The sequence below is a fragment of the Myodes glareolus genome, chromosome 22 (genome assembly GCF_982192425.1).
Source record: "Myodes glareolus chromosome 22, mMyoGla1.1, whole genome shotgun sequence".
Lineage (NCBI taxonomy): Eukaryota > Metazoa > Chordata > Mammalia > Rodentia > Cricetidae > Myodes > Myodes glareolus.
The window spans coordinates 26,602,096-26,613,411 of record NC_142047.1 but is presented as its reverse complement, the minus strand read 5'-3'; positions in this window follow the sequence as shown (position 1 = coordinate 26,613,411).

The following is an 11,316-nucleotide window of genomic DNA, read 5'->3' as shown; positions in this document are numbered from 1 at the left end:
ATCATGCCTGGTACTGTACTGCAAACCTAACCAACTGATCATGGGTAGAGAGGTCATAGACATTAAAGGAGAATCTACAACTGCCATTTTCCTAAGCAAATGTAGCTTCTATGTGTATTCTATATCCTGATGTCCACAACTAATTGGAGCTTCCCCCTTTTGTCAAGACAAAATTTTTATAACAGATAGAGATGATCAGAGATCTGTAACTCACTAAAATGCAGGAAATAATTGACCATATGATTGCTAACCCCAACTGATACATCTATATTGGAATCTTTATACCTAGGTTTAGGGAACATGATGGAAGAGGATGGAAAGATGATCAGAACCAGAGGACTAGAATACCTGTTGCTACATAGTGTCCTCTAGACATAACATGGACGATGCACCTATGAAATGTCAACAATATGTTTGCCAGACAAGACTGACATACTGACAAGACTTGGCACAATTATGTGGATGGGAGAAATCCCACAAGATTGTAACTGTGATAAAGAGCTTCAGATGTCCAATGGCTGCTGGAAGAAGAATAGGTTTTTTGGTTTTTTTTCCCCCCAGGATTGAGCCCCTACATAGGCTCTTCAGTCTTAAGTCAGTCCTGGACCCATGGCAGAATCCCGGCAAAGGAACACAGACTTCCCTCGACACCCTTATCTCCCTGGTCATTCTGCAGGAGCTGCTTCACCCTGCTAAGCCCTCTCTCCTCCTATCCCATCCCAGCATTCACCCAGAAACCCCTTTCCTTCCTCTCTCCCTTCCTCGGGGCCATTAAATCCCCCAGCTCAACCTGTTTGGGACGGGGTGGCAAGTGCAACGGGGCAAGAGGGAGTCCCTTTGTTTTAATAGCCTGCCTGCAGCAAGGTAGGCCATCAGTCAGGGAGATTTCTGGCCATCAAGGGGCACTGCTCCTGTAGCAGAAGATCCAGCAGAGAGGTTAGTGTGCTCCTGACCTGCGACAGAAGACCGGCAAGGGAATACAAACTTTCCCCGACACCCTTATCTCCCTGGTCATTCTACAGGGGTTGCTTCACCCTGCTAAGCCCTCTCTCCTCCTATCCCATCCCAGCTTTCACCCAGGAACCACTTTCCTTCCTCCCTCCCTTCCTCAGGGCCATAAAATCCCCTAGCTCAACCTGTGACGGCACTGGGAAAGGGTGGTGAGTGCTACCGGATAGGAGGGAGTTCCTTTGTTTTAATAGCCTGCCGGCAGCAAGGTAGGCCTTTAGTCAGCGAGATTCCTCGCTAGCAAGGAGCACTGATCCTGTAGCAGAAGATCCATCAGAGGGCAAGGTCCCTGGCCAAAAAGGGAACCTGACCCTGTACCAGAAGATCCATTGGAGAGTATTTGAAGGAAGAGATGGGCAGGCGCCAAGGCAAGAATTCTTCCAACAATCTGAAAAACAACATGAAAACACCAGATTCCAGCAATCCTACAACAGAAGGACTTGAACACCCTATTCCAGAAGAAGTGGAAAACAGTGTCATTATGAAAGCAATAGAGTTCCTTAAACAGGGTATGAATAACTCCCTTAAAGAAATGAAAGAGAAGTATAACAAAAAGTTTGAAGAAAGGAGTATATCCGTAAATGACACCCTGGGAAACCAAGAAAAAACAATCAAACAGGTAATGGAAACAGTTCAAGAACTGAAAACTGAAATGGAGGCAATGAAGAAAACACAAACTGAGGGCTGGCTGAATATGGAAAATCGAGGTAAATGAACAGAGACTTCAGAAACAAGCATAACCAATAGAATACAAGAGATAGAAGAATGAATCTCAGATTCTGATTACACCATAGAGAAAATAAATGCTCTGATCAAAGAAAACAGCAAATCCAACAAATTCTCATCACAAAACATTCAAGAAATCAGGGACACAATAAAAAAACCAAATCTAAGAATAATAGGGATAGAAGAAGGAGAAGAATTGCAGATCAAAGGCCCAGAAAATATATTCAACAAAATTATAGAAGACATCTTTCCCAACCTAAAGAATGATATTCCTATGAAGGTTCAAGAAGCAAACAGAACACTGAACAGACTGGACCAAAAAAAAAAAAAATCCCCTCGCCACATAATAATCAAAACACAAAACATTCAGATTAAAGAAAGAATATTAAGAGCTGCAAAGGAAAAATGTCAAGTAATTTATAAAGGTAAACCTATCAGACTTACAGCGGACTTCTCTATGGAAACCATGAAATCCAGAAGATCCTGGATAGAAGTACTGCAGAAACTAAGAGACCAGGGATGCAAGCCCAGACTACTACACTCAGCCAAGCTATCATTCACTATCAATGGAGAAAACAGAATATTTCAGGATAAAAACAAATTTGAACAATATGTAGCCACAAATCCAGCCTTACAGAAAGTAATAGAAGGAAAATCACAACCCAAGGAATCCAACATTACCAACACTGCCTACAATAACTCAGACTTCAAGCGACCCTTCACAAGCAGAACTCAAAGAAGGGAAACACACAAACTCTACTACCCCCAAATAAATAAATTAATTAATTAACGGAGTCAACAACCACTGGTCATTAATATCACTTAATATCAATGGACTCAATTCACCTATAAAAAGGCACAGACTAAGAGATTGGATATGAAAACAGGCTCCAACATTCTGCTGTTTACAAGAAACACACCTCAACCACAAAGACTGACACCTACTAAGAGTAAAGGTTTGGGAAAAGGTTTTCCAAGCAAAAGGACCTAAGAAACAAGCAGGCGTGGCCATTCTAATTTCTAACAAAATTGATTTCAAACTAAAATCAAACAGAAAAGATGGAGATGGACATTTTTTACTCATAAAGGAACAATTGATCATGAGGAGTCTCAGTGCTGAATATCTATGCCCCTAATATAAAGGCACCCACTTTTGTAAAAGAAACACTTCTAGAACTCAAGGCAGTCATCAAACCACACACACTAATAGTAGGAGACTTCAACACACCTCTCTCATCAATGGGCAGATCAATCAGACAGAAACCTAACAAAGAAATAAGAAAATTATTGGAGGTATTGAATCAAATGGACTTAACAGACATCTATAGAACATTCCATCCAAATAGGAAAGAACTTACTTTCTTCTCTGCAGCTCATGGAACCTTCTCGAAAATTGACTACATACACGGTAACAAAGCAAACTTCCACAGATACAAAAAAAATATTAGTAACTACCTGTGTCTTGTCGGATCACCATGGATTAAAGTTAGAATTCAGCAGCAATGGAAGCCAACAAACTCATGGAAGCTGAACAGTCAACTACTGAAACACCCCTGGGTCAAGAAAGAAATAAAGAAAGAAATTAAAGTCTTCCTTGAATTTAATGAAAATAAAGACACAACATACTCAAACCTATGGGACACTATGAAAGCAGTGCTAAGAGGAAAGTTCATAGCAATAAGTGCCCAATTAAAGAAAATGGAGAAAGCACACATTGGAGACTTAACACTACACCTGAAAGCTCTAAAAAAAAAGGGAGGGACATAACCACAGACACAGAGGAAATCCAGAGAATGATTAGATCTTACTACAAAAGCCCGTATGCCACAAAATTGGAAAATGTAAAAGAAATGGACATTTTTTTTAGATAAGTAACATATACCAAAGTTGAACCAAGACCAGGTAAACAATCTAAATAGACCTGTTAGTCGCGAAAAATTAGAAGCTGTTATCAAAAATCTCCCTACCAAAAAAGCCCAGGACCAGATGGTTTCAATGCATAATTCTACCAGAACTTCCAGGAAGAGTTAATACCTGTACTCCTTAATGTGTTTCACAATATAGAAGGAGAAGAGTCATTGCCAAACTCTTTTTATGAAACTACAGTTATCCTGATACCAAAACCACACAAAGACACAACCAAGAAAGAGAAATACAGGCCAATCTCACTCATGAACATCGACACGAAAATTCTCAACAAAATACTGGCAAACCGAATTAAAGAACACGTTAGAAAAATTATCCATTATGATCAAGTAGGCTTCATCCCAGATAGGCAGGGCTGGTTCAACATACACAGATCTATCAATGTAATCCATCATATAAATAAACTGAAAGAAAAAAACCCATATGATCATTTCATTGGATGTTGAAAAAGCATTTGACAAAATTCAACACCCCTTTATGATAAAGGTGTTGGAGAGACTGGGGATACAAGGATCATACCTAAATATAATAAAAGCAATATACAGTAAGCTGACAGCTAACATCAAATTGAATGGAGAGAAACTCAAAGCCATTCCACTAAAATCAGGAATACGACAAGGCTGTCCACTCTCTCCATACTTCTTCAATATAGTGCTTAAAGTTTCTAGCAATAGCAATAAGACAACATAAGGGGATCAATGGGATTTGAACTGGAAAGGAAGAAGTTAAACTTTTGTTATTTGCAAATGATCTGATAGTGTACATAAGTGACGCCAAAAACTCTACCAAAGAACTCCTACAGCTGATAAACACCTTTAGTAACGTGGCAGGATACAAGATCAACTCCAAAAAATCAGTTGCCCTGCTATACACAAAGTATAAAGAAACAGAGAGGGAAATCAGAGAAACATCACCTTTCACAATAGCCACAAATAACATAAAATATCTTGGGGTAACTCTAACCAAGGAAGTGAAAGACCTATTAGACAAGAACTTTAAGCCTTTGAAGAAAGAAATTAGGAGGATACCAGAAAATGGAAAGATATCCCTTGCTCTTGGATTGGGAGGATCAACATAGTAAAAATGGTAATTCTACCAAAAGCAATCTACAGATTCAATGCAATTCCCATCAATATCCCATCAAAATTCTTCACAGACCTTGAGAGAACAATAATCAAGTTTATATGGCAAAACAAAAAACCCAGGATAGCCAAAACAATCTTATACAATAAAGGAACTTCTGGAGGCATTACCATCCCTGACTTTAAACTCTATTACTGAGCTACAGTATTGAAAACAGCTTGGTATTGGCATAAGAACAGAGAAGTTGACCTATGGAATCGAATAGAAGACCTGGATACTAACCCACAAACCTATGAACACCTGATTTTCGACAAGGGAGCTAAAAGTATACAATGGAAGAAGGAAAGCATCTTTAACAAATGGTGCTGGCATAACTGGATGTCAACCTGTAGAAGAATGAAAGTAGATCCATATCTATCACTATGCACAAAACTCAAGTCCAAATGGATTAAAGACCTCAATATTAATCTGACCACATTGAACGTGATAGAAGAGAAAGGGGGCAGTAGTCTACAAGACATGGGCACAGGAGACCACTTCCTAGGTAGAACCCCAGTAGCATAGACAATAAGAAAATCAGTGAATAATTGGGGCCTCCTGAAACTGAGAAGCTTCTGTAAAGCAAAGGACACTGTCAGTAAGACAAAAAGGCTACCTTCTGACTGGGAGAAGATCTTCACCAACCCCTCATCAAACAAAGGTCTGATCTCCAAAATATACAGAGAACTCAAGAAACTAGACACTAAAACTCTAATTAACCCAATTAAAAAATGGGGTACTGAACTGAACAGAGAATTCTCAACAGAACTTCGAATGGCCAAAAGACACTTAAGGTCATACTCAACCTCCTTAGCAAAAAGAGAAATGCAAAGCAAAACCACTTTGAGATACCATCTTATACCTGTCAGAATAGCTAAACTCAAAAAACCAATGATAGCCTATGCTGGAGAGGATGTGGAGTGAGGGGAACGCTCATCCATTGTTGGTGGGAATGCAAACTTGTGCAGTCACTGTGGAAGTCAGTGTGGCGGTTTCTCAGGAAACTGCGAGTCAACCTCCCTCAGGACCCAGCAACTCCGCTCTTGGGAATATATCCAAGAGATGCCCTATCATACTACAAAATATTTGTTCAACTACGTTCATAGCAGCACTATTTGTAATAGCCAGAACCTGGAAACAACCTTGGTGCCCCTCAATAGAAGAATGGTTAAAGAAGGTGTGGAACATATATACATTAGAGTTTTACTCAGCGGTAAAAAACAATGACATCTTGAATTTTGTATGCAAATGGATGGACATAGAAAACGCTGTACTGAGTGAGGTAACCCAGACCCAAAAAGAGGAATATGGTGTGTACTCACTCATAAGTGGATTCTAGCCATAATTAAAGGTCTTTGAGCCTATAATTTGTGATCCTAGAGAAGCTAAATAAGAAGGTGAACCTGAAGAATATCATATAGCTATCCTCCTGGATATTGGAAGTAGACAAGATTGCCAGGCAAACTTTGGTGCACGGTGGTGTTGGGAGTGGATGATACGGGAGATGGGTAGAGAGAAGGGAGAAGGGGAGGATTCGGTATAGCTTGGGGGAATGGGATGGGTTGGATGGTGGAAGGATGGATATGGGAGCAGGGAAGTAAATATCTCAACTAAGGGAGTCATTTTAGGGTTTGCAAGAGTCTTGACTCTAGAGGGCCTCCTAGCTCCAAGGAGAGATCCCCAGATTTTTCCCTGGGCAGCAGAGGAGAGGGTGCCTGAACTGGCCTTGTCCCATAGCCATACTGATGAATATTTTGCATATCACCATAGAACCTTCATCTGGCAATGGATGGAGATAGAGACAGAGACTCACATTGGAGTACTGGACTTATTCCCCTTGGTGCAAATGAGGAGCAGAAGGAGGGAGAACGTGAGCAAGGAAGTCAGGATCACGAGGGTGGTTCCACCCACTGAGATGGTGGGACTGATCTAATGGGAGCCCACCAAGGCCAGTTGGACGTGGAGTGATGAAGCATGTGATCAAAATGGACACTCTGAACATGGCTGGCAATGAAGGCTGACTGAGAAGCCAAGGACAATGGCACTGGGATGTTATTCTACTGCATGGACTGACTTTGTGGGAGCCTGGTTTGTTTGGATGCTCACCTTTATAGACCTGGATGGAGTGGGGAGGACCTTGGACTTCCCATGGGGCAGGGAACGCTGAATGCTCTTAAGACGAGAGAGGGTGAGGGAGGTGGGGAGGGGGAGGGTAAAGGGAGGCAGGGAAGAGGTGGAAATTTTCAATAAATAAATAAATTAATTAAAAAAAACAAAAAATACAAAGAGATATTTTATTGTGGGGCTGCTAAGCTAAACAAAATAAAGGAATCTTGACTTTAAAAACAATGTCCTGGAAATTAGTACACATGAACAATGATAAATGTTTTTATGTATGTATGTATGTATGTATGTATGTGTAAAATGTTTGTGAAAATATAACAAAGAAGAGGTCATAAATATGAGGGGGAAGGAGCACTGGAGGAGTCAGAAGCAACTGAATGGCAGGAATGATAGATACAGTATTTTTACATAAGATCTCAAAATAAGTGTTTTCAGAAAAGATTAGAAAAAAAGGAAGCCTCAGTATCACTAGTTTGAGCCTACCTACTCAAAACACAACTCTTACTTCCAAGGTGGTAAGAAATAACTTATTCTGGAGCCAAATATGAGTGAACAGAGATTTACGTGTTCCAAATTCTGTGTTCCAATGTTGAAGCTGTTTCATGGGGTTTTTAACAACAGAATAAAGAGAGTCATTAACCATAACACTTTTCAAATGCATGGAAACAAACTGGAGGTCACAGCAGAGCAGAGACATCTCAGTTACAGGCTTCAGATGCCATCTGATGATTCTCAGCCTTTTGATTGGTGGAAAATCATGAACTATAAAGGGCTATATTCTAAAATGTTTTTATCTGTTTATCGCAAAATCTTAAGTCTGGGAATGAAGCGGGCAAGGTTTGGCAGGTTAGGTGTATACAGTTAGCCCAAAGTAAATTGTAACTGGGCTTTGGATCTGCAGCATTCCCACCCAAACTTCCCACAGTCTTTGATTGACATGCTCACCAGCTAGCCAGCCGTACAAAAGGTCTCGGCTTGTTTGAATATGTAGCTTCTTTCTGAGACCTTCCATTCACAAACTTGTACATGAGGAACTACAATCTCATTTAGTAGTTAATGGTCTGGTTAATGCTTTCTAAAAATATTCTTTGGGAAGACACTAAAGAGATTGCCGAAGGATTCTACCACTGAGCTACATACCCTACACCAGCCTTAGGCTAATTCAGTTCTTACACTGAACACTCAGAGAATTGGTTTTGCCACAAAGCGACTGAGTCTGAACCATTAGCACCAGCTGAGCTTCTCAGAATGGATTCAAGCAAAGCAAATGAGGATTTTTAACCAATCATATTGTTTCTGCCCCTCACTTTCTCCTGTAGTTCATATAGAAGTAATAACAGAGCCCAGCTGAAGCAGGCCCTCTGAGGAGCTGCCTGATGCTATCTGTTCTACAATTAAAACCCATTGTTAAGATGTTTCCGTTAATAGTCAGCAAGACTAAAGAGTTAAAAAGCCAAGGTCTTTCCCTTTTGTTCTTCTCTTCCTCTCCCCTGGAAGAAATGTACTGCCTCATCACCAGGGTCCCTTGTTGTTCTGCTTTGTTCGGATTTGATTGTTTCCCTTTATCTCCATGTGTGAATCAACAGAAATCACACACTCATTGGGTCGCAATCCATGTTATCCAGAAAACAGGTCAGAGATTTTAGTAGCATGTTCCCAGGGAACTTACGTGTCAGGATTGAGATACGAATATCAATCAGCCATGAGTCAATAAGTACGTACCCCCAGGTTTCATTATTCTTATAAGATCACTAACATAGTAATATTCAAAAGGTGACAGCTTGCACCACATCCGAGTCTGACTGAATGATGTGTTGAGTAAACTGAAAGAGTTCATGAGTTTTAACTTCCTAAATTCCTTGCAAAATAGTTGAAGGGTAAATTTTTTAAGAAAGGGAAAAGGAATGAAACGTGAAATGCCCCAGGGACAGGGGTGACAATCTCTAGGTACAGGGGCTGTAATGCAATTCTGCTTCATTCTGCAAAGTATTTCTGTTCTGGTCTGTGCTGATAGTTTGGCCCACAGCTCTGACACTATTGCGTTCCTCTTCAAAAGTCCCAATTTTTCTGTGGTGATGTTGAAAAGTCTTTAAGGAGTGACTTCTTGATTATACATTTTACATAGAAATCCTTTTCATATTCTGATTCAACGAGGCCATTTAGTGCTTCCTTGATTACCGGAAGACTTTCCCCAAAGATTTATTTGATTGCTCAGCAATAACCTTTATTCATTTGGATTTACTATTTCAGAAAACTATGAGGCTATTTTCTGAGCCCCTCATAAACTCCTGACATTAAGCCCTGGAAGCATAGAAATAAATAGGACAAAAATTGTCCTTACCTTCACTAAACTTATAATCCACTGGCTATCACAGATTTTTGAGGAAGTAATTATAGGAATAATGAATTTTAGCAAAGAAGGTCAAGGTGTAATGAAAATATAAATATTTTACACACAATACTAAGTGAATATATGCCAATTTCAATGTGATTTGCTAATTAATGATGAAGCCAGATATACCAAAATTGGTCAGATGAAAATTTAATTTATAAAGATTAATACTCTCTTCCAAATAAGAGTTATTCCACTGCTATGAACAGTCATAATTTGCCTTTCTCTGAACTAAAAATTATTTTTCTTTATTTTATTGGATTTATTTTTATTATCTAAAGCTTATTTGTTTTTTTAAAATTGATTTTATTGAGCTATATATTTTTCTCCGCTAAGTCTTAAGCCTGGAAGTCTTCAACCTGTAATACATTTTCATTTCTTCTCATTCTTAGCACTTTGGGACAAGATACAGTACTATTATGTGTCTAGGACACCCAAACTGCTTACTATGGATCTCAGGACTGGACACTCTCCAGAATCATATGAATCAAATTCTTAAGTCTTTTCTACATGTCCAATTTCTCTGGAGAACTTAGACAATCACAATATACATTTGCATGGTTTTGACTTTTTATTTGTTTGGTTTTTGTTTGTAGCTCTACCTGTCCTGGAACTTCTATATAGGACAAACTGACCTCAGACTACCAGAGATCTTCCAGCTTCTGCCTCCTGGGTACTGGAAACAGAGGTGTGCACAACCACACAAAGATTCATTTGCGTGTTACGATCTTAGTACTCCTTAATTATTTCTAATTGATTCAGTGTCCTCTTAAGTAACAAAGCAAAAGTTTTATCTCCAGTTTTACCTCCAGCAAGGAACTTTCAATTTTCTCTGTTTTTTTGTTTGTGAGGTGTGTATATGCATATTTTGTTATATTTAATATTTCTTATGCTATATAGTTAAACTGTAAACATCATTCACTTAATTGCTTTGAAAATATAAATGTATATATTCCTTAAACAGTGTGCCTTTATTTATTCAGAGATTTTCTGTACTTGAATATTTGGCTTGTTGAAATTTTCAGTAGGAGTATAGTAGTGTTTTTTACATTTACAAAAATATAATTTAAAAGTCTATGTGTCTAAACCTACAGAAAAAATTAGCACTAAAGGGTGTAGATTTAAGTCATTTAGAATATAATTTTCAACATAGATTTGACTGTATTTAAGTTTTCTCCATTCCTCATTATTTTTCTGAGACTCATACTAGATTTTTCTTTGCAAACTCAGAAACTCATTCTTCACAAAAGCAAATCAAAGTTTCTCACCCCAGAAAGAGCATCACTCCATCGTGATTATGGGTGAGGTGGGAAAATGACCTTTGAGAGAACATTTCTCCTCCTTTTCTTTTTTGGTGAGTTGAAAGAAATATCATGAAGAATGGGGAATGTTAATAATTCAGAAGAATCCAGAAAATAGAAAAAATATGCTTAATGTGGATGCATAGTCACTATACACTTCACTAGCAACAGGAAGGCCATGTAAATCATTCATGCCACAGAGAAAGAATACCAATCATTTTCTTATATCCTTTTCAGTGATTTTTAACAAATTCAATCATTCAAGTGCTGACTCTTAGAGGCCTGCAGCAAAAAAAGGAAAAAATTAGGTTACCCATCCTTAGACTATAATTTTAAAAGTATGTTGAGGTAGTAAAACATATTAATAATTATCATGGGCAATATAATTTTGCATGTGCAAATGTGTGCATATCTGTGTACACATTTATGTGTAATCTTTGGGGGACCCTGAGAAATTTGGGATTAAGTCAATTCTTAACTTTGAGGCTGTTCTGGATATCGAACTCAGAGGAAACTGCAACAGAGGTGCTCTGGAAGATTGGATCATCTGGGCTGTCTGATCTTATCAGAGATTTTTCTGGATGTCTTCCTTGATCAATCCTGGATTTTAAACCAAAATGAATCCATAGCCTCCCATTTCCTGTGGAAATGAGAACCTCTTTCCCAAAGTAACGTATTGTTTGATTTAAATTTTGAAGTCAAGGCATTTTTCAAAGT